The 25006-nt window shown below is 34.0% G+C and overlaps 1 protein-coding gene across 4 annotated transcripts in view; it reads right to left on the bottom strand.

The window, feature by feature from the left end:
* LOC106623281 (fatty acyl-CoA reductase wat) overlaps positions 1 to 25006 on the bottom strand; it is a 101272-nt gene that overhangs the window by 16159 nt on the left and 60107 nt on the right. The gene's annotated exons all lie outside the window — the stretch shown is intronic.

Raw genomic sequence — 25006 nt, 5'->3', positions numbered from 1 at the left:
CAAATCTTATTTGTTGTTCTTTAAGCAATTACTCAAAACACCATAACGTAATATTCTTCTTGGTACACATACCTATTTAATAGTTCGAAAAAAAATATATGAACGTTAATCTTCTCTTTCAAAAAAAGATCTCATAAGATCCAAAGTTTTTCGACTGGCTCAAAACACTTTCAGCAATTATTTTTGCTATAGGGAACACACTAGAAGGTTTACCTAATGACCACCATTTAAATAATTATTTTCCACAATTTTAAACTTTATCCGTTTTCGGAACTTATCCGGTTTCTGGAAAATGAGTAATGAGAAACGAATTCATAAAGCTTATACGGCGTATTACACGTGCAAGAGAATACTCAGCAGAAACTGGGACCTAAAACCGAATATAGTCATGCAGATGTATATGGCCGTCAGTAGACCAATTCTTACATATGGAGCACTGATTTAGTGGCCAGCATTAAAGAAAAAATATAACATCAGAAAATTAAACGGAATACAGAGGGCAGGGCTACCGTGGCTATTCAGCATTTCCGCATGATGGGCTTTATATGCTCCTGCATCCACTACCTATAGAAAAGTAAGAACATTTTCTGCTATAAGAATTAAGGAGATTGGGCGGTTCGAACAGGAAGAGTTATGGATATAGCGATATTTTGAACCAACACGATACTAATTTAAATAAATCATACTATATCCTCCCAAGGTTAGATTATAACAGTTACTTCCAGGTTAGAATACCCTCTAAACGTGAATCGAGGAGCGATTTAGTAGCGGAGTTGAATGTTATATCAATCTATGCTGACGGTTCCAAAATGGAGTGCGGAGTAGGGATAAAGGTATACTCAAGAAATCTTGATATATCTCTCTGTAACCGTCTACCAAACTCAGCCAGCATTTTCCAAGCAGATATACTCGGTTTAGAAAAGGCCTGTGGAGTTCTACTGACTGACTACGGGAGGATATAGAAAGCTACCATATGCACAAATAGCCAAGCGGTATTGATAGCCTTGCCGTTGCAAAATATTAATTCCACCGCAGTCAACAAATGTAGGGAGGTCTACTTTACTTGTCTATATTTTAAATTCCCGTTTACAGGAGTTCGCCAAGTCAGAGGCCACTCTAGACGAATCCGAAGCAAAAATAAGACCCGCTAGGAACGATCAAGGGCAACCAAATACACAATTTGCAAAAATATCATAGAACAGATGGCAATCTATAACCAAATGCGAATAGCGAAGCAGATATCGTCAAATATAATATATGATAAACAATAACTAAGGATTTATTAAAAAGGTCCAGGAAAAGTATATATAGACTCACAACTTCCCGATTTTGAGGTATCGATCTGAAACTTTGCACATGTCATTTTCTCGCAAAGAAGCTGTTCATTTGTTGGAACCGTCGATATTGGAGCACTATAGCATATCGTTGCCATACAATCTGACCGATTAAAATCAAGTTCTTGTAAGAAAAACTTTTTTAATTGACAAGATATCTTCACGAAATTCGGCATGAGTTATTATCTAAGGCAATAACGCCATCTCCGAAGAAATTGTTTAGATCGGAGCACTACAGCATATAGCTGTTATACAAACTGAATCGTCGGCATCAAGTTCTTGTATGGAAAACCTTATTTATTTGGCAAAGCATCTTCACGAAATCAGGCGTAGATTATTATCTAAGGCATCGCTATAAACTTCGAACATATTGTTCAGAGAGTGCCACTGTAGCATATAGCTGCCAAATAAACTGAATCTTCGGAATAAAATTTTTGTATTCTTTTGGAATCTTTTGTATTAGTGATAGGTATTATAGCCTCGGTGCAACCAAAGTAAGCGCTTTACTTGTTTTACTGCTAAACAACAAACACAATAGCTCTGAACATTTCTAAAGGCACCAAACCCTAATCTAAATAAATTACAAATGTATGTAGCTCTTTGATTGCCTATTTATCAGGCTTTAATTTTGACTTTAACGCTTGATAGCGATATTAGACACACATGCACACATGCATTTTTCACAGCATTAACTAGTATTATTAATATTTGATATCATTAATTCACAAATAATTAATAACCCCGATTTGCATAGAATAATGTATATCTTTATTGAACCTATTTCTGTATGCCTGTGTGTGTGTGTGTGTGTATCGGCACAAACACACCCAAACATGCGCTTGTACTTACATGATTAGCAATTATGTTCGAATTTCGATAAGCTACTTATTACTTATTATGCCTATATTCGATTTAAAATTATCCACAATATTAAAAACACACATACGTATGTATATACATACACATACATATATGTATACATATATACATACTTTCATACATATAAAACATTAATTGTGTGCATCTGTGTAATTAGAGATTTATTGCACTCGAGCACACACATACACATTTACAAAGTCATGTGACACCATGAATGCATTTGCTGACATTACCGGCTTATCAAAGTGCCTCCTTACGCTGAGCAATTAGACAAGGCAATTGTTGTATAAGTACCGTAAGTAATTGCAAATCTAGTTCACTTGCTCGTATGGATTGCATTCTAGGCACTGAGCAATTGTTTATTTGGCACTTTGGCCATTTGTTGTGTAAACAAGCAGACATATAAATATTTTAATATGCAGGTGTTTATGTGTGTGTGTGTGTGTGAGCTTAAGGCATGAAATGACCGCATGACAAATAAAACAAATTAATTAGCTACTATAAAAGGCATAGCTGCCAGAGCAAACACACACGCATATATACACATATATATATATATATATATATACATATAAACCGAAATTACACGCATGTATGTGTGTGGCTTAGGCAAATATTAAATGCTGTAATGCACTCATGTGCTGTACTCTACCGAAAACAACAACAATAGCAACCCAATAATTAGCAATAGACACATTCGACAATGATCTCAACGACTGCTGTGCAATATCTGCTATTATGGTGCTGCAAATAGTAGTATAGGCATATTCGGGTGGTTCGTAAATATGTAAATAAAAATAATTGTTAAGGCTGAAATCTGCCCCTAGGGCTACAACAACACTAAATCTCAACTAATCAAATAATATAATTTCTAAGTTTTGGCGTCATTAGGGTGTGTCGTAGGGATGTCGAATTGCCAATTTCTCCATACAAATTTAAAGAACTACTATTTTATGTTTTATACTCATAACCTATAACTACATTAAAGTCAAAGGTTAGATTATTTCATATTGGCTGACTGTCACCCCACACATGAACCTATATGTTATATGTTATGTCAGACGGCGGTTCAGTTTAAGATGAGCTGAAGTTTTTGTCCACGCTTTTTGTGAAGTTTAATTGAGACTTAATATCTAATTCTGATAATTCACCAGTTCCTTAAACTTCGAACCATCTAGATATCTAAGCCGAGTTCTAAATATGGCCGGGCAAAAGTAGAGGAGGTGTTTTAGCGTCTCTCATTTGCCTACGACACTGTACTTTCTACATACGTCATCGTTAATAATGCCTGTACGGCTCGCATGTGATGCCAGTACGTGAGACTTTTCCGAAATTTTGTTATATATCGCTTTCAGCATCCTGGGTATTTCCTGAACAAGTTCGGTAGCCAAACAGATGGCACTCTTATTTACTATTTCCTTTCGAGGAATGTCATTATGACCTTTAACCTAGCATGTATGCGGCCGCTTACCGGCAGCCACTATAGCTACGGTTGTCCTGCTTCTAAGGACATTCTCTGAAATTATTGCTTTAATTGCCGCTTGGCTATCAACGTACATACTGATGTTCTTTACTTCATTTCCTGCATTATTAGCTATCTCACCAGCTTTTCTGAGCGCAAAGACGTCAGCCTGGAAGATACTGCAGTATTCCGACAGCTTGAAGAGTCGACTGAGATCTAGTTTTGAATCGGTCCGTGTAGAGAGTTCTGCTTGTTAGTCGCGTGCCTCCACCATCTTTTAGTGAAACTTTAAACTTTCTCCTACTCCCAGGTAATTGGTATAATCTTCAGTTGTTAACTCTAGACCGTTGAGTCTCGGAGGTTTAATACGGTCAAGAAACCATGTCGAAATATGTATCTCTTTCGAAAATCTCGTTTAATCTTCTGTAGAGAAATTTATTTTAATTATTTATGGACTAACCTAACGTAAATGCATGAGGCTGACATAAATCGTTAATTGAAATTTTTCAGTACCACCCTAATACAAACCATACATATATGCTTATATATTACATATTTCTGAAAAATGTTATGTTTGTAATATAAACAATATATTCTGCATAAATATAATATCAATTAGAAGTTGAATTGAACAATTGCTTGAACTGCGTTCAATGTGTGTGTCGAAAGTCAAGTGCAACTCTGAGCTCTGAAATACTTTACTTATTTATTTCTTGAGGAATATTTTATAAATAGTTAACGAATATATTACAGGACAAATTTGTTAAAGGTCGAATGAAAAAGCTTTCCATGCATGCATTTGATTCCGATCGTGCAGTTTCTGCGGAGTTTGCATCATTGCATATATTCCAAGCCGATTTCATGGAGATATCACGTCAAATAAATAAGTTTATCACACAAGTACATTATTCCGATTGCTCAGTTTGTATGGCAGCTATATACTTTACTGGTCCGAAATCCGCGTTTCCAAGAAATGAGCAGCTTCTAGTGGAGAAAAGGGTGTGTGCCACATTTCAGTTCGATATTTTCAAAACTGAGGGACTAATTCACGTATATTTAAACGGACAGATAGAAGGGCATGGCTACATCAACTCAGCTAGTCATGCTTATCGTTTATATATGTGTGTATGTACTTTAAAGAGTCTAAGTCGTTTCCTTCTGGATTATACACACTCGTGGCAAATTTAAAATACCCTGTTTTGGGTATAAAAATGCCTTTTCAATAAAAACGGTCCCAATCGACCGGCAAAAGTCTGACCCATGTAGGCTCTTGTAACAAACTTTTGAAACTTTAAGACTCTACCGAATCTCCCGAATACACAAACTTTTTTTGAACTACCGCATTCTATTTACCAGGACTAACATCAGCTCATAGACTAATTACCTTAAATGTAGACTAATGTACGTCTAACAGGTGCTGGATGTATTGCGCGGTTGAAAAGTCTACTTTCAAAAATATTTCACTTTAAAAAATATAGCAAGTTTGCTTAAAAATTACTGTATCTTACAATCGTCGGATAAAGCCAACCACCACTAATGGAAAAAGATACGCCAACGTTAGTACAACATACAGAAATACCCGACTATACAGTAACAAAAACCTTTCCAGTACTCAAGCTTTTTTAGCGACCGTCCAGCAGAGGCTTATAGATGTGCATACATGGCTAGTATAATACACTACGCACCTGTGAGAAATAATATTTGTAGACAAAACGAGCAAAATCTAGTCTCTCGAACTTAACTAAGGCTCCAACCTTTGTTAATTACAAAGCTATGACTTGGTTTCCCTTTTTATACCCTGAACAGGATATATTAATATAGCCACGTACACCTAAAAAGAAAAATCAGAGACACTATAAAGTTTATAAGAAAACTAGTTCCGCAGTTTTGAGATTTAGATCTGAATTTAGCACAAATCCTCTTCTCTCCAAGAAGTTGCTCTTCTTTTTCGGAATCGCCATTCAAACTGACTGATTTTCATCTCTTCAAGGGCAATATTTAATTTAGTAACACTAATGGGCTATGACTCACTTTCGGCAGCTTCCCATCCTTTCATATTGGGATTCTGTTATTTATTTGAGAGTCATAGATCGGACCGCTTGAAGACGTCAATACAACACTGTGTAAAATGGTTCCTACTGCCCTTTTTTAAATTAGTGGGCCCTTGGTCACTTGAGGTCTCTGAAATATTGCAAGCGCTGAAAAATTGTCTAGCGTCTGAAGTTAATATGAAACTTTTCGCTGACGAATGATCAAATGACAGCACAATTTAAGTGCCAATTGCTACATATACAAGTATATATGTAAATGTATGTGTATGTATTGCTCATGTACTTATTTACTCGGCAATTAAATACTTGAAACCAATGGCAACTCAGCTTACCGAGCCGTGAAACATGGTTTGTATTCGATGCGCGACGAAATGAATAAAGTTTTCCCAACTGTATTTTAATGCATTCGCACAGTGAAACAGATCGAGGCATTTTTTATCAACTTATTATAATTATTTATTTATTTTTTATGCAATGTTTTTTTTTTCTTTGATATTAATTCAAATTACACTTTTTGAGCATGGTGACCGATACGTAAACTATAAGTAAATATTGGTTAAAATGCATGTAGTTTATTCAGGAATTTTTATCATTGAAACCAGGGATAAAAGGATGTCCAACTTATGCCAGCGTGAAAGCGCCTCAAAATTAGCGTTTTTTATAACATTTACCATTGCAGCCAGATCGGACAAAGTAATAATTTTTGGGAATTTAAATTAAAATATTCAAAATTTATTAAGATTAAAAATTATTATACATGTATCCGTTAAACATATGCAGAACTTATTTAAATTTTTATTTTGTGTTTTTGTAATATTATATATTAAAACTATTGATTTTTGAACTTTCAATACTTAATGAAAAGAATAAATGTATTGGCTCTCAATTAATAAATGTTTTTTATAATTTTCAATTGAATATAAATACTACTAAGCATGGCATTACAAAATATTTCATCGCATACATTTCAATTTTGCGTTTCCTTTCATTATCATTTCTTTCCAATTTTTGTTAGTGATATTCAAGTGCAGCAACAAATCTCTCTGTTCACATATTATTCTGTAGGATTTCAATCTGGCCGTTCTTCTTTTTCCAAATGCTAAATGTCAGACCTACTGAACCTTGGCAATTGCCTGAGTTCAGGAGGTTTTGACGTTTAGCAATTGGGCTCTCATTTCCAGTGAGAGATGAGTTGGGCATCTCTTTATCCCTGATTGAAACTATAGGTTTATGGTAGCTGAAATAAGAAACATAAATTTGAGGCTTGATATACTCTAAATATAATATCTGGAAAATACCGCGTTAATGGTGGCTTCATATTTTGTTGTGGATTCTTGTGGATTATTATTCATTTTCAAATTCAATTTTTCCGAAAGAAAAGTTGTCAACCGGTCTGATATTTTATCATAATAATCATAATATTATATAAGTGGAAATACCTCATTTCAATTTACTGGTCAAAACGAGATACTGTTCCAAAAGGTGGAATAGCTATCTACCAAAACAATAATAATACTTACTAATATTATGGCTCCGAATATTAAAAAATTTATTTGTTATTAATTAAATTTTTATTAAATTCTATATTTGTATTTGCCATTAAAAAAATTTTTACTGAGTATTATTATTTTTGAATCACCCTGCTCTTCAATTGATTTGTTTCGCTTGATATATGCGAAAATAAGCCTAAAAGTATGCAAACATTTTGCGCATACTTTGTTATCGTGTTAGGTTTTTTTCCGTTACGGAATTTCTTGATTCGATCACAATTTTTTGAATTCGTTAATTGTCTTGTCGATGAGAAGGTACAGAAAACTTTGCCATTACTCACCTCCACAGCATTTACGAAAGGGTTCGAAGATGTGAATGTTAAGAAAAACCTTTCATACGCTATATAAGTCAAATTAGCATAAAATAGCGGTTATTAATGTCTTGATTTCCACATGAAGTTCAAAACTGTTTCACAGAGAACAACAACTGTCAAATTTGAGACAAGTCTGTCTACTCTTAAAACACTGTATTCACATTCACAAAAGGGAAACCGTTAAAACATAAATGAACGCGAGATTACCATTGAAAGGCAAGTGAGCAGCTATCCAGCATTATGTAATTGCTGTCAACTAATTAAGTAAATAAATAATGCGATAATTATTAAAGCACAAAAAGTGTAATCAAATTTAACGACGAATCAAGAAGCAAATACTCACTTGCTTGCCGAATTAAACTTTAGCTTAAGCACAGCTATTACCGATGAATCCATCCACAAAGTCAACGAATCCAAATAAAAGTGGTTTTGTATCAAAGGAATCAAGTGAAGTGTAAACAACAACAACGATATCAACAACAACAAGCAAATAAATGCGAAAAATGTTAAATGAGATTTTTACCAAAATCTGTTGACAAAAACGTAACGATAAGCAAGCGGATTCAAAAGAGTTAGCATGGATTAAATGTAGTAAAGCAAAGTCAAAGGAACAATGCAAAGGAGAAAAGCGGAATTCGACTGGTAATGCAATGAGCTTTGAAAATTATCGTAATTTAATACTGAGAAACTGGACAAATTGCGAGCCAAGCGAACGAGTTAATCGAATGTTGAATTTGGAATGTGGGATTGGTTTATATAAATAGTATTTCAGTCAAATAAGTATAAAACTTGGGCTCTACAAAGTATTGGACGGGACTCTTATTTCCGGTTTAAGAATTGTAATATTTAAAACATATTTGTCTTATGTTCAATACAAAATTAAAGAAGAAAAAACGTTCACTTCACAAATACAAGGGTTCATTACAAGAACTTGATTCCGATCTAATTTCCTGAAGATACTTCGTCAAATAAAAAAGTTTTCCATGCAAGCACTTTACTCAGATCGTTCAGTTATTATGGCAGCTACATGTTATAATGATTCGATCTAATAAATTTCTTCGAATTTTGGAAAGATACCACAAATGTAAAATTTCAGATCGTTGGCTTAAAAACTTTGGGACTAGTTCGTATATATACAGACAAACAGGCGGATATGGCTAAATCAACTTAGCTCATCAAGCTGATCATTTATGTATATATTGTATTTTATAAGGTCTCCGAAGTTTCCTTCTTGGTGTTACAAACTTCGTGGCAGATTTAATATACCCTGTACAAGGTATAATTATTTTGGTCTATATTTAAGAAAGTGTCTTCGAAGTCGTCACTAAAAGTATATAGGAATACAAAGCATTCATCGTCGGAATATTTTATAGAGCAGTTCTATAATAGTCTCAAGATGACTTCACATCATATACATCAACCTTCAACCTTCGATTCAAAAGAAAAATTGTTATTATTGAAAAGTAGAGGGTTGCCACATTTTTTTTAAATTTCAAATGTCAGACAAACCTTTAAAACTTTTCTATATTGGTACACAGAAGAAGTTTTTCTAAAAAAAAGGAAGTTTCCAAATTTTTTTTTTGTAGTTGCCGCCTGACAGAAAAAAATTCTTTAAAGTAGAGTTATAGATGGAAAATAGTAACACAATGTAAATGTTGAACTTTGATGCTTTCAATTATGTTAATGTTAATGTTATGTTAATTTAGTTATGAGTTTATGTGGCGTTGCCAGTCTTAAAAGCTGTATCAAAGATAGTACAAAATATTGTATTTGAATATTCGTATGAAATTAGTACCAAATATAAAAGTAATGATATACCATGATTTTACGGCGTTGTCACTTCATTTCAAATGTGTTGTTGTACAATTAAAAAATTAGCCTAGAAATATCTACCATAGGAAATAACTAAAAAAGGTTACCACATGTATTTATTAAAAAATAAATAAATTATAATGAAATGTAAAAAATTATTATAACGGGTTATTCAAAGCATAATTTCTAACTTTATTATGCATACATTTTTTGTGGTGTTGCCAACGGACTTTAAATAAAAAGTGTTTCAAACTAAATAATTAAGTGAAAATTCTAACTTCTGAGTTGGTGACAAATTACATTTTTGTGATTCTAATTGTAAGTTGCACAGGTGTTGCCACTGCAATATGGGTCTTAAAAAAATATATATATCTTTTTGTGAATTAAATACTGTGTAGAGTTGTTAGCTTGCCAGTTTCCTGTCCACTCAATTGAAACTATTTAATTCAACACTTTTTCACAGCCTTAATGCTTTGTGACTATTATTATAAATTGGAATGGGTTTGCCACACTTTAAAAAAAAAATTATATGTAAAATAACTAAAAAGTAATGATATTAATTAAGAAGTTATTCCTAAAAACCATAACTGAGTCATGTTGCCACCGAGTTCAAAAAAATATTTGGAATTCTATAATAATAACGGTTTATTAAAGCATATATTTTTAAATAAGTCAATTAAAATGGAGATGGTGCATATCTGATCGCTCTTTATATAATGGCTTATCCTAGGCTTTCTACATTTTATGAGTTGAAAAGAATAACCTAGCTTTTCCCGTGAAATTTTTCTACAGGGTTGATGGTAGCTCGGACATATTACCGTTCACATATCGGTTACATAATTAGTTCTGTGTACATATGTATGCTGAAGTGTAGGTGTATAGGTATTATCACTTAGGTAAGTGAATTCAGGCATACATATATATATATATATACATATATATATCTATACTTTAGTACATAAATAAATATCTACACATGCTTACAAATACATATAATTAACCATTTCAAGGATTTACATGTAATTAAAATGTACAATTATTTTGTGATTTATTATGCGGAAAATGTGGCGGCGAATGCGGTTGCGTTTGGTGGTGTGCGGCTTTTGTTTGCGGTTGCGTTTAACCAACAAAGGCGGTTACTTCATTATTTGCGCACAATTTGCTGCTGTTTGCCACATGTTTTCATAGCATGTACTTATTGCTATAGCTACATATACATATATGTAAGTTTATACATACATACGCACATGCATATGATTTTTTATAAAAAATTATACTTAAATAAGGAAAAAAATTGGCTTACCAGATTTATGGTATATCATATATACATGTGCGTGTATGTACATATGTGTGTGCTTTCGAAAAAGAAGACGAGTGCAATTGCCAATTAACATAAATATTTGCAATTGTTATTGTTCAAATATTATCATAATGCAACCTTCAATTAAAAACGCAAATAGGCTGTGTGAATGCATTCGTACAGGCATCCATACATATACATTTTTATTCGTCCTTATTTTGCATGCATAATTCTTTTCGTTAATTTGAAAAAAAAATTAAGTTAATTATTGCATAGCTCATTTATATAACACTTCAATATGGTGTTATCTTACCTTCATTAATACAAGAGTAAACATGTAAGGAAGGTTATTTCATACTCTTGCAATTTTCATGGATCAAATCTGAGGAAACTCCTTCAATTAATTAATTTTATATATGTATACCTCATACACTGACCGACATATTCAGCATAGGGTTTGTTAGAATAACGAAAATCATTATATGTGGTATATGAGGGTTGGGTAATTCGTAGACCAATATCACATATATTCGATATTAAACTATAGTATGTCCAAAATTATCCGTTCAGTTAGTTTTGTTAAGATATCTTACATATTGACCGATATATACGGTATAAAGTTAATCAGAAGGTTGCAAATTTTACACGAGTATTTGGTATATGAGAGATAGGGAAAGTATTGAACTGCTATTATAGTACTTCACATACCATCACAAATACAAGTATATGGGATAAAGTCAACCGATTTTAAAATATCATAATATTAGTTATGTGGCGGCTAGGTCTAGTTTTAAATCGATTTTATTTATTTTATGCACAAAGACAACATTTTTTAACTCGCATATTGACCGATATTTGTGGTATAAAGTATCCATAAGTTCGTAAAATTTTCTATTAGGTATATGAGGACTAAGGGAATTATTGATTTGATTCCACTCATTTTAGGCAAACAAGCCTAAAGCCATACTGATATTAGGTAAAGATTCGCTCTGAGTTTCTATATTATATCCCACAAATTGACAAATATTTTCGATAAAGGGTTCGCAATAGGAATTGGGGTCCATATTTTCTTTAGCTGGGGGCTTGAACAGTTTTGTTTCGATTTAGATAACTTTGGGTCATAAACTGGCACACTTCAAAGGCAGTATTCGTGCAAAGTTTTATCTCGATACATTCATTGCTGCTTAATTTGTATACTGGAAAGCAAAAGAATCAGATGGAATTTGATATTGTGTAATATTAGAAGTATTGTAGTTTTAGGTGATACAAACAACCGTTACCTAACGTTCCTTTATTTGTACCGTAATTGGACCGTTGCCACACTCACAAAACGCCACTAAACGAATGCCTACAAAGTATATAAAAATCAGTAATAACTACTCCTACTCTCCATTTAACGGTTATGTTAAAAACAACTAAAAGTGCGATAGCTCACTGAGTAAATGAGCCACAAGTATTAAATTTTACAACCAGGATAGGATATAGGATCTAGAAGTAGATTTAAAGTGAAATCCTATATCTCATTAACTACTTTAGCAATTTCAACCAAATTTGATGTGTGAGGTTACCCAAACATACGTATTATACACTGTGAAATGGGCGAAATCGGTTGGCAGTCACGCCTCCTGCCCATACAATCAACTTTTAAATTTCATCAGCTTATAATATACAAATAAAAATCAAATACTATTGTAGTTATCAGAAGACAACTTTGAACAAACAGTGCCCTCAATCCATCTTAAGTCATTTCATGGTCCCATACAACAAATAAATATGTGACTTCTAGTATTGAAATTTTGTTTAAATATTTTTGTGATGACAACATGCCCTTGTGAAAAAAATTAATAAAGTCGCGGCAATACTTCTCTTAATTCTCATACACCTAATATAATTATTTTCGAACTTCCGGCTGACTTTATAGTGTATCTATCGGTCAATATGGACTAAATTCGGAGGGAATGTGTTTCGATTCACATTTTATCCCAGCTCTTATATACTACATATAATCAATTTCATTAGTTCAGAATGAATGCACTTCCCATCCTTTGTTTAGAAACTTAGTGAGTATGCGTCTAATAATATACATAAACAATTACGAAAGAAAACACCAAAAATCTAGAAAAATAATTTGGGATTGTGGTAAAATGAACTCTAAAGATGTTGAAGATATTAAAGATATGTGTTGAACAAAGTGTTCAGGAACATTTGGATATGTAAATCTCTCAGTTCTCTCCAGATGGCAATCGACCGTTATGCGAGTGAGGTCACAGTCATTACGTAAAGAACCGAAACCGAAGCATGAGCATGACACGCAAAAGCAACAGTTAACTAACAAATTCTATATTTTGCGATGTATACGAAATAATCGACTCTACAGAAAGGGAATAATATCAGTAGTGAATATAACATAGAAATCGGGGAAGCACAGTACCATTAGAAAAATAATAAAGCAATCATCCATCAGAAGCAAAAAACCAACTTATTACAAAAAATTGCAGTGGAGAGACGGAAGATTGCTATGGACGTTGTAACGCCCAGCCTATTACAAACTAATATATAATACAGAATTGAGCGAAAATCCGTCAAAATCTATATTAAATTGATTAAAAGTTAATTCAAAAATGATAACCGTTATTTTTAATGTTCAAAGATATCAATATTAATATTTGTATATATGTAAGTGTATATAACCAACTGAGTGAATATTAACAATGAATGTCGAACGACACCGAGAAAACTCTGCAAATGGTGATAAACGAAAGAATTATGTTGAAAATAAACGCGTAGTGAACAACGATCACCAAAGTCGTTTAATTAACGCAGCGACTAGCAAAAAAATACAAAAGCAACAACAACCAGCAATATTGTGGAGGCTAAGGCAGAGAGCAACAACAAAGCGAAGCGATTATTTTGCGTTAATTGCTGGTGCTGTGTGTGTATGGGTGTGAAATGAGGGGTCTATGTGTCAGAGGGAGTAAGCTTGGAGCGGGCGTTGGAGCTGGAAATGACTAACCAATATAGCTGAACGATGGCAGCAGAGCAGACAGACGGATAGCCTCGGCCTGAGCCAGTCTGGCGTTAGACCCTATAATGCCGCTACTGATAGTTCCGTTGTAAGCGGCGAGCGAGCAGATTGTTACTGTTTTTATGCCAATTTTGCAGTTGTTGTTGCTCGCGCTGTTGCCTTCAGCTGACGTTGAATTACTAGGTTACCAAAAAGCAAACGATGACGATGACAGCAATAATAGCAACAACAGCAATAAATGATAGTAGCATTAACGGCAGCAAAGATGATGACGATGGCGAATAAAGTAAGGCCTACACTAAAACACTAAAAACCCATTAACAGACTGACATAGTGATATAGTTGATGGCAACGGCAACAGCAGCACCAGCAACAGGCGCAGCAACAACAACAGTAACAGCAAAGTGCGCAATAATGAAAGCAACAGGAGCAACAATAAAAGCGCTAGCTAAAGGGGGGAAAGGATTACAGGGTGAGGATTAGTGGGTGTAGTCAATAAGAGCAGCAAAGTACGCTGTTGCATATACACACACACACATACATATATATACAGACAAACACATAGCCATAGACGTGCATTTAAATGTAATGGAGCTAACGCAGAGAATAGGCAGTCGACACAGACAGACAGTCGCCAATTCATTCCAGACAATTTGGGACACCAGAGCATGGCAGCCACTCCACACAGGCAACCAAAGAGGGTACGCGGGGAGAGGATGGAGGCTGTTGTTGCTTTGAATGACGGCTGTGTGGCATGAAACAAAGCTTGTAGATGGCAAGATGAATGAGGAGAAATGTGAATGGATATACTTTACTCATATTTTAATATATGTACAAAATGCCATATATACATATAGAATATACATACATATGTATATGACGTTTGAGTGCATATGAGCGTGTGTGTTTGCAATATTGGCATGTTAATAACCGGCAATATTTGTGTGTGTGTGTCTGAAGGCGTATAAGCGTGTCAGTGGGTTTTTAGGCAGACATATGCGTTACAGACTAAAGCTAAACACATATTAGGGAGCTCCTAAAACACCAAATAATTTAAATATTTTCTGTAATTGTAAAATGGATAGCAAAAATGTCTACGTATGTATGCGTGTTTGAAAATAAAAAATATTTTATACTTATTCAAAGAAAAACAAATTAAGAAACACTTTAATGTATGTGTAAACATGTTAGTAAATATTTATGAATCCCCCCACCTACTTAGACTGAGTATTAGACAAAATAAAAATTTAAGATACACCCTTATAATTTATGAAAAAAATTGCAGTACGGATTTATGAATCTCCGCCTTCTAATAGAAGAAATCTAAAATAAATCAAAAAAAAACGTATTCAATTGTTAAAAAAAATATTAATATATTAATTATAATAAAAATTATGTCTTCCAGATTTTATGCACACCTTAAAATATATTTACTTTTTTTTATTTTTTCTTAAAAGACATTCCTCAATCTAGCTGTTACATGATAGAATCCAAAAAAAAAGACAATAATTAAACATTTTTGTCTTAGCAGCGTATTATAAATTTGAACCCCGGAACAATATGCATTAACATGCTGAAAAGCATTTTCATTTAAAAAGAATTAATTTTAGGTGTTATAAAGAAAAAGCCTAAATAAAAAGTAGGTAAAATGCATAAAATAAAATAATTTGTTGAAAAATGTTCCTTCCCGGTTTAATGAGTGCCCTAATACTTTTTGACGCAATAAAATTAAGTAAATTATTTAGTTTTAAGTACTTGATGTATAAATAAAAAATAATAATAAATACTTTGAAAAAATATTAATAAGTTGAAAAATATTATAACCGAGTTTTAAGGAACACCATAATAAACATGTATTAAGCAGTTATGGTCTTAACTGATACTTTTTGATATGCTAAAAAGCGATGCTTAAAACAATAAACTAATTACAAAAATTGTTATCAGAATGTGCTTGAATTTTCGAATTTAACGTCGATGTGTAGAGGCTTAGGTTCCGTAGTTGTGACGTTTAACTTTTATTGTTGCTTTTAAGCACCACCCTTATATTCACAAAAATATGAAAACTTATGCTTAAATGAGTTCATATGCTGTCTAATGGCCTTGTTATTTACCGTTGTTAACCACCAGAATGCATATACACACATATGTAACACAAACATACATACGTACATATATTTGCCCTCAACCGTTTGGATTTTTCCACTTTTCTACGTAGTGTTGTTATTGCTGACTAATTGAATCAGACTTCAAGCGCTAGCAACTAGCAATAAATGTGACTGATGTGTAGCAACAAGTGTGGTGCAATAAAAAGAGATATTATTGCACCGTAAAATCAAAATGCACACACATGTACTCAAATACACACATAAAAAAATGTGGACGCGTGTGCGCGTAAAAATTCACCGAAATCTAAAATGGCAGTGCATGTTTGTATGAGTATGTGCTTTATTTTCAATGTGGCATGCCAGATTTTAGTCCATGCAACAAAAAGCATCAATAATAAAAGCATCAGCAACAACACTTACAAGCTTTTAGTAATGGAAGAAGTGCAATGTGGCCGAAAAATCGCACTTTAGCATGAACGTATGTATGTGTTTTGCTACAAAAACAAATAGAAAAAAAATAAAATAAAATTCGATTATTTGCTTGCAACTAACTGCAACAGATTGCGTTCGATGCCAAAAATATTGTGAGAAATTCAATTTTCATTTTGACAGTCACCTTGGAAAATGCGGTTCTGCGGGAGATTTTCAAAATTGTATGAACAGAAAACCGTTATATAAAAAACCGTGGAATTCAAACTAGCTTTTCAGGCAGGTTCAAAGGGGGAGAAACGTCATTGCTTTCTCTCTTGGCGGCTGGGGCGTATGAGTATCACACCTTTCTGAGAGCTTTGGAGAAAACAAAAAAAAAATGAAGTGAGGAGGCGAGATAGAGAGATCAAAAGAGAGTATAAATAGCTACAGCGTTAAAAATGCTGTTAAACTAAATTGAATTTATTTTTTATTTATTTATATACATATGTACATAGCTATATGCATATGCATATATACCTTGTAGGTATATGACTCCGAGGACGTTTTAACTGCATTCCATAGCAATTCTACGATTTTAATTAACAATTGTAATTTCACAAATTTTATTCGTTACTAATACCCCACTACCCCACTTAATTCCATGAAGATATCTTACACTTTGACTGTTATTTACTGTGTGAAGTCAGCTATTGGTACTTAGTCCTTCATATTCGGTAACTGGGGGTTTTTAAAAATTATATTACAATTTCGAAAACTTTCAGCATAGAGTTGATAGACCCTAAAATATCTTCTTTTGTGCTTAATTTCAACATCTTCATATTGATGTTATATGGGAAGTAGTCGGGGTTATAGTTCTATGTTCAATCTAATTTTATTAACCAAGTTTGAACCAAATAGTTCGACTAGTTTTTTAAGAGATCATGCTTAAGCTGTTCTCTGTTAGTGTCTTTGCCATAGCCATGGTGTCACTCTACACATAACCTAACTTTATTACATTGAGCATCTGACTATATAAACTATTTTGCGTCCGAAAACCTTTGTGGCATGAAGATTTTAGTGTTGTCTCTTTTTTCTATGCCAAATTTCGTGTTGATATCTGGTTAAATAAAAAAAGTTTTCCATACAAGGTCTCGTGTTTGATCGATCAGTTTGTATGACAACCTATAGTGGTCCGATATTGGTGGTTTCGACAAATGAGCAGCTTCTAGTGGAGCAAAGGGTGTGTGCAAAATTTCAAATCGATATCTCAAAAGCTGAGGGACTAGTTCATGCATATACAGACGGATGATTTTGATGATTTTTTTATATATGCTGTACTGGGTGTCCGATTTTTCCTTCTGGGTGTTACAAATTTGATTAGGGTATAAAAATTACTTTCGTATTTCTTTCCATTTATTCCTGCAAATAATTCCAAAATCCTTTCTTCATAGCCAACTTATTATTATTATTAACCAGCTTATCGCTATCCGCTTTATTTATTTACTTCTGCGTCGCACAGCAACATATTTCACAAAGGAGCACTCCTTTTAGTGTCGTCTTAATAAAGAAGAGGAAGGCAGGAGGAAGAGAAGAGTAAAAAATAAAAACGAATGAAAAGTAATAATGAAATAAACTCCATTTACAGCGCCACAACTCACTCAATAATGCATTATTGAAACTTTCATAGATAATAGCCTACTTTTATGAGCTCATCTATTTGGCGACACAAAGCAGTTTGACAGCTATGAACTCGGAGGCCCGCACACACACAACGACAGCCACACTTAAGCAGTTAGCTGCCAGCCAAAATAGTCTGGATGAGTGTGTTTGTGTGTGTCCTACTTTATGTCGCTTGTTTGTTTGTGTGGGAATTTGCTTTGCACATAATGGGCGCTTAAATGGCGCTACACACACACACACACACACACATAGACTACCACATAAAGTCATGCAATGGCACTGCGAATGTGGACAGTGCGGCAAGGAGAGGGTGGCGACCGGCGCCGCAAATGGTGTTCGCGTGCACATTACAGCAAAATAACAACAACAGCAACAACAAGAACAGTAGCCGGCGAAAAATTGCGAAAAACAGCAAGTGCAGCTGCAGCTACAACAACAACAACAGCGTTAACAAGGGCCGCAACATTGCATGCTTGCATCGTCATCATCGTCGCTTTAATGTGCTTGTTTGCAAGCGTGTTACAGTGTGGGCTGCGCACACAGCCACACACAAATACATGCAAGAGCAGGCGACGCGCTTGAGAACGAAAATGAAAATTCGCGCATATAAACACACATTCATTAACAGATGGCAACTACATGAAAGTTCGGCTGTGTTAAACACACACACATACAAATGCATATAAATGTGTATATGTATGTGTGTTGGAATGCGCTCCCCACAAACGCTGTGACTGCTGGAGAAAATGTATGTGGCGTAAAATTTATTTTTTACTTTATAATTTCGTAATATGTTTTAAGTGTAAAATGTAGCAGGAAAAGGACAAACAAAAGCAAGAACAACAACAGCGAAAAAAGGAAAACAATATTGTGTTACATAAAAATTTAAATGAAATAGTTAACAGGCAGCGGCAACAATGGTAACGGAAAGCACGAACATTGGAAGCAACAGCGACAACAATTAGAAGATTATTAAAAGTTTTTTTTTCAAAAATAAAAAGGAAATAAAAACAAAAACTAATTTATGAAATAAAAACAAAAAAAAATGTACCGCCTTTCGGTACATGTACCATATTTCGGTACAGCAACTTTATGCGATTCTTAGTAATCGTAGGTGTCTGTTTTATAAAATAAATACACATATATTAAAAGTGAATAAAAACTAATTTGTACCGAATTTCGCTAAGTTTCCTTATTTTTGCAGATCGCTTTACGTTTTTGGTTATTATCGTTGTTACTCATAAATAAACTTAGTACCAAGTATATTTGATCAAAAAAGTACACATATAATTAATACTGAATCTCGGTACAAATAACTTATGTAGTATGTATTAGTTGACCATATCATTATTGTTAATTAGGTATAAAAAATATACGAAATGAATAATGCCAAATTCCGACACATTTTCTATACACTTTGCATATTGATTTTAGATTTTAGATTAACTAAAAATGAGTAAATAAATTAAAACTTGTAAGGTAGAGATAAGTTCGGGTGTAAAAACACCGACAACATCTAGAAAGAGCATAAAAATATCGTTGATTAAAATTTTTTTTATATATTAATGGCAAAAATATGTGCACCGTTTTTCGGTACATGTACGAAATTTTGGTACAAGAGGTATGTGTCTGGCTATATTGTAAAATATACTCAAAAATATTGCAAGTAATAGAAAGTTATTTGCACCGAATTTCGGTAAGTTTCCTTTCTGTTTCCGGTCGATTTAAGTTTTTTGTTATTAGCGTTATTGCTATTAAATAAACAAAGTACAAAATACAGTCGATTAAAAAAGAAGGCATATAATTAGTACGGTTAATCGGTACAAATACCGATTTTATGTTTATTATTTACTACATAATATTCGAAATGAATAATATTGAATTTCGATTTATATTCTTTACTCCCGGCATACTGATTTTATAATTTGGATAAACCAGAAATCTAAAAATAAATTAAAACAATTGGCATATTAATAGTTTTGTACCGTATTACGGTACCCGTGACTTTTTCTATACGTTAGTTCTGCTAGTATGCATTTAAACCTTTAACTAAATGAGAATTAACACTGTTTACAAATGTCGAAAGATACACCTCCACAATGTAACTTCCGGTATTTGCCTAAAGTTGGATGATTTTTCTGGGACCTTATCGTACTAAGTGGAGCCTGGTATCGGAAGGCACGATTCCAGTGTTCTGAATAAATTGGCTTCCTGAAGTCTTGTCGATTTTGGAAATGATATCAACGGCTTACATAACAGAGCAAAATAAAATATAATATAATAAATATAATACATATAAGATCTATTTTCAGCTTTAGGTCTTATAATATTTCGTGCTAGCAGTGTTAGAGTTAGAGAAAGACAGTATTGTAGCTAATTACGTAACGAATAAACAACGTAAATCGTTCACAATATTGTCAAAACTAAGCCATTACTGATATCGAAAAAGCCTCACAGTGTCAATAGTGGCGAAAACTCAGCAGCATGTCGACAAGAAAGACTCGCATAGCAGGATAAGAATCTGGAAAATGTTCGACAATTAAGTCAACCAAACTATAGAGATCCGAATCCATTGTAACAAAAATATAGATCTAGAGGCTGAAAATAAATTTCAATGGTTTCAAACTCCTCCTAAATCTGAAAGCAGAGAAGAAAAATTGGCTGTAATGATTTGTGGAAGTGGTCTATATGGAGACATGGAGGGCATACCATAAATGGACATTTAGTTACTGAACAGAATTACTTCGAAGAATAGTCGAGTGGTGCGGATACTTGGGCCGAAACCCATGGTATCATATTAAAACAAAGGCAACACATTGTTCAGTGTAAGGCGATTTCGACAGTCATCCACCAAGTATTGTTGGGACTTGGAACATATTTTCATAAAACTGCGTCAATAGTTCGGCAGCTATTTGAGACTTCATTCTTTCAGGACCACCACAAGAACACGGTATAAGAATTTTGGAAGTCATATGAAAATCGATCGCTTCATAAAAGTTAAATGGTTAATCCAACCATAAGTACCATTTGTTACAGCTTGTGGTAAAAAAATATACATGAAATACATATAAAATATCTAAAAATGTAGAATAACCTTGAATAAAGTCCATACAAATTTTTTCAAGTTTAATTGCATTTGCAGGATTTACCGTAAAGCGCACATGCACGCATTAGAGACAATAAAAACTGCAACATGCCGCAACAGCACAAAAAATAAAATAAAAAATTCCCGAAAAAAAAGGACGAACCCAACAGCAGAGCAACAACAACAAACACAACGCTGACAACGTCACAGCTTTGCCGCGTCAAGCGCTACAAAATAACATTTGCACCCGACCAATTCAACCGACGAATTGCGACCGACCAAGTTACATAGCCGGCGGCGAGCCGCAGTCGGACAACACAGGCACACACACACAGCTAGGCGCACAAACACATGCATAGCCATCCTTTGAAGCTGCACAGTTGCACGCCAGCGCTGTGGCAACACTCCTTCGTCGCGCCGTGCTTTCGCTTGTCGGTCGGTTTGTCGCATTGCATTGTTATTGTTGTTATTGTATTTTTTGGCGCATTTTATGCATATCTACATGTTTGTGCCACCACGGCCGTTGCACGCCACTCGCCAATTTTGCGCGATTTTTGATGCTGTTGCTTGTTGTTGTTGCTTGCAATTTCGTTTTTTCGCTTTTTGTTGTTTGTATTCTGAGTGCTTTTTGTGTTGTTTGTTGCTGCCGTGGGCATTTCGCTTTTCATATGAAATACAAAATACTCGCGCTTTCGCAAACACCAAGTGTGTATTGTTGTTGCTCTTATTGTTGTTGTTGTTACTATTTGTTACCGCATTGTGTGCATTGTAGTTATTGTGGCATGGCAGCCACTTTACACAGCGCCGACAGCGTATAAATGCCGGCGCCGCCGCCACTTATAAGCGCACACACGCGCACACGCATACATACATATATGCACATGCCAACACAAAAAGCAGCTAATAGCAATGCAATTCATACGCGCGCGTATTATTGTTGTTGTTGCGCCACTAAATGGCTTCCTCAACGCCTCTTTTACCATATTTTTATTTCCATTGTTGACTTTAACAGCTAATTTGGTGGCTATTTGTGTGTGTGTGTGTGTGTGCACTCTTTGATGTGCATATATATATATTCTTTTTTCCCTTTTCCCCTACGATTGGAGTTGCAAAGCTTCACGGCTTGTTGTTGTTGCTGTTTTCATGTCATTCATATGAGCAACGGTACATTGGCCGCACTTGCAACTTATTAAATAATTAGCGCGCTTTTACCACATTGGCTGCTGCCAAACGTTGCGTACTAACGGTAAATACTCGCCGCTTTGCATTGAAACAGCTTCCATAAAAATGTATAAAAACATAAAACACAACAACAAAATCAGTGGCCAAATTTAATTTGAAGCGTTTACTAAAGTAAACCGGTTTGGTCGCACAAGGGCAGTTAGCTTATCGACAACAATAACAGCACTAATATGTGAGTTGAATACGCTTACGATGCGTGCGCGTGCGCATGCGCAATTGATTTGGCAAACAGCTCATTGAGCGATTACTTAGTCAACGACTTTCGAGAGCTTCTACGAAGCAACTTGATGAGACTGCACAGTGGATCAAAACTGTAAAAGTTCGGTTATTTTGCATGCTGACAGTTATATAAATCTATTCATGTATACAGATAAAATGTGACGCCAGTTTCTTGAATGTCCTATTCTTGGGGTGTTTGGTTTTTCTCCAAAACTTTTCAAATAAGGTTGCCATATTGACAGTTATATAAATTCATTCATATAGATAAATAAAAAAAGTTGCTTGAATTTTTTTTTTTTTGTTGTTTTGTTATGATTTTACCCCAAAAAAATGTTAACCAAGGTTGCCAATTATTTTAGTTTAAAATTTACAAATAACATAAAAATGAAGCAAAACTTTACAATTTACGTACATACATACTTGTATATGCAGTAAAGCTATTTAGACAACATTTTTGCAAAAATTATTTTCACAGTGTTGCCAGATAACGGTACAAATTATGTAAAATTTGCAATTTATATATTGAAACTTTGAATACAATATATATAATTTTAAATGGCGTTGCCACCCGTATGCAACTGAAACCATTTCTTCAACAAATAATAACATTTAATAATAAATAAGTATACGAATATTACTTAAAATGTTTTGATTGCAACTTTGCCACCTGAAATACTACTGCGGCAATAGTTAATTTTAAACGAAATTTGAATACAAAATAATTACCAAAAAAAAACTTGTAAATAATTAAAAGTCTTAGCACGTTTTCCTAGAAATATGTATTTCATAGTATTGCCAGCTGACCAGAAATTAAGATATTAAAAAATCATTAAATAGACAATTTGGAGTGCCCACCACACTTTAACTAGGAGTTGCCATCTTTAAGGAATTTGTAAAACTTATAAAAGTCCATGTGGGCAAATCGCTGTTATAAGAGCAAGAAGTAAATGTAAGAATAGAATAATTTCAAATATTTGCCTGACAGCTTTATAGTGGGCAGTAGATAATTATACATGAAATCTGAATATGTTGGTCGAAATATCCTTAATTTCTTTTATAAATTCATAATTATTATTTTAAAAAGTACTCCCTGAATGAGATTAGGTTCGTTCACACCGTTGCTATATACTATAAAGTATCGATATCGGCAATTCCAACAAATGAATAGCTTCTTGGAGAGATGGAAAGACGTATGCAAAATTTTAGACCGATATCTCAAAAACTGAGAGACTAGAAGGCGTATGTACAGACAGACCGACGGAAATGGCTAAATCCACTCAACGCGTCACGCTGAAAAATTATATATATATAATATTTCTTAGGATCACCAACGCTTCCTTCGGGGTGTTACAAACTTCGTGATAAACTAAATATTCCTTCTTAAAGGGCGAAAAGATGGATAGGCTAAAATGACTTCCATTCACTTAAAAATGTTGAGTTGGACGAAGTCAAAAAAATTAAAGAGATCCATCAAAATCAACAACGTTCTAAAAATTGCAATTTTATTTAGAATCTCAGTAATATTTGGATTATAGATTGAAAATATTGAAAGAGACCATGTAGAAAAATTTTAGAACACAATTATGTTTTGTAGGAGAGACTTGGAACTGTACTTTCAAAATCTTTACAAAGAAAACTCCATTATCTCTACTCTCTTGATTTCTTTTTTTAGTTCTTTCTCTGTCTTTCTCTCTATCTCGCTTTCTCTCTCTCAAATTCTCTCTCTGCCTCTCACTCCCTTCATACTTCAATGATATCAACAAAACTTTCAATCAAAATTGTACTAAATTTATCGCACCGTTAATCTTTGTCTCGTCTCTTTCGCTGTGTTTCCTTCATTCATGACTTGCTAATTAAAATTTTTTTTTATTATTTCATTTCCTCTATTCTTGGCATAATACGCCACTCAATATCATTGGTTTTGTCAGAATGGGTTTTTCGACACTTCCAAAACGCCACATTCTTCATCTAGTTAAATACGTCGTGTAAATGTAGTACAAGAGATCTTCTGATATCTTTCCTAATGCTATCGTGATAAGTATTGAGGAACCTTTTCAGAACTATTTCAATGGTTCACATAAACGATCGAGTTTCTGCGATCTCTCGACACTCTTTGCATGCTTTACGTCACTCAAGTTCACGATCTCAATAAGCACAGTTTTGTAACGTCTTCAATGATTCCTTTCATTCGATAGAAAAAGATTTTAAATTATCGGACTTAAGTAATGCATACGAAATTTAAAGCTCTGATGCTTCCGAAGATGTTTTAAAACCAAAAAACGTTGCAGATTTTACTTTGAACTTGCTCCTAGAAACTTTGCAGCACATTGACAGCTGTCAATGCTCACTTGACATGCCACAAAAACGGCGCTTCATTTAGCACGGTAGACCTTTGTGGCCACCTTCGTATGTACCATATGTACCGTTCAATGGCCTACGCCCACTTTTAATTAGTGCTCCTCGAAATCGTATCAATAGTCTGCGTTTTTTTTTTTAATTTTGTGGCACTTTGTCATACAACCAGCCGCAGCGCTGTG

Source organism: Bactrocera oleae, chromosome 2 (genome assembly GCF_042242935.1).
Source record: "Bactrocera oleae isolate idBacOlea1 chromosome 2, idBacOlea1, whole genome shotgun sequence".
NCBI lineage: Eukaryota > Metazoa > Arthropoda > Insecta > Diptera > Tephritidae > Bactrocera > Bactrocera oleae.
Note: the sequence above shows the minus strand (reverse complement) of the source record. Positions and strands in the feature narration are given on the sequence as shown.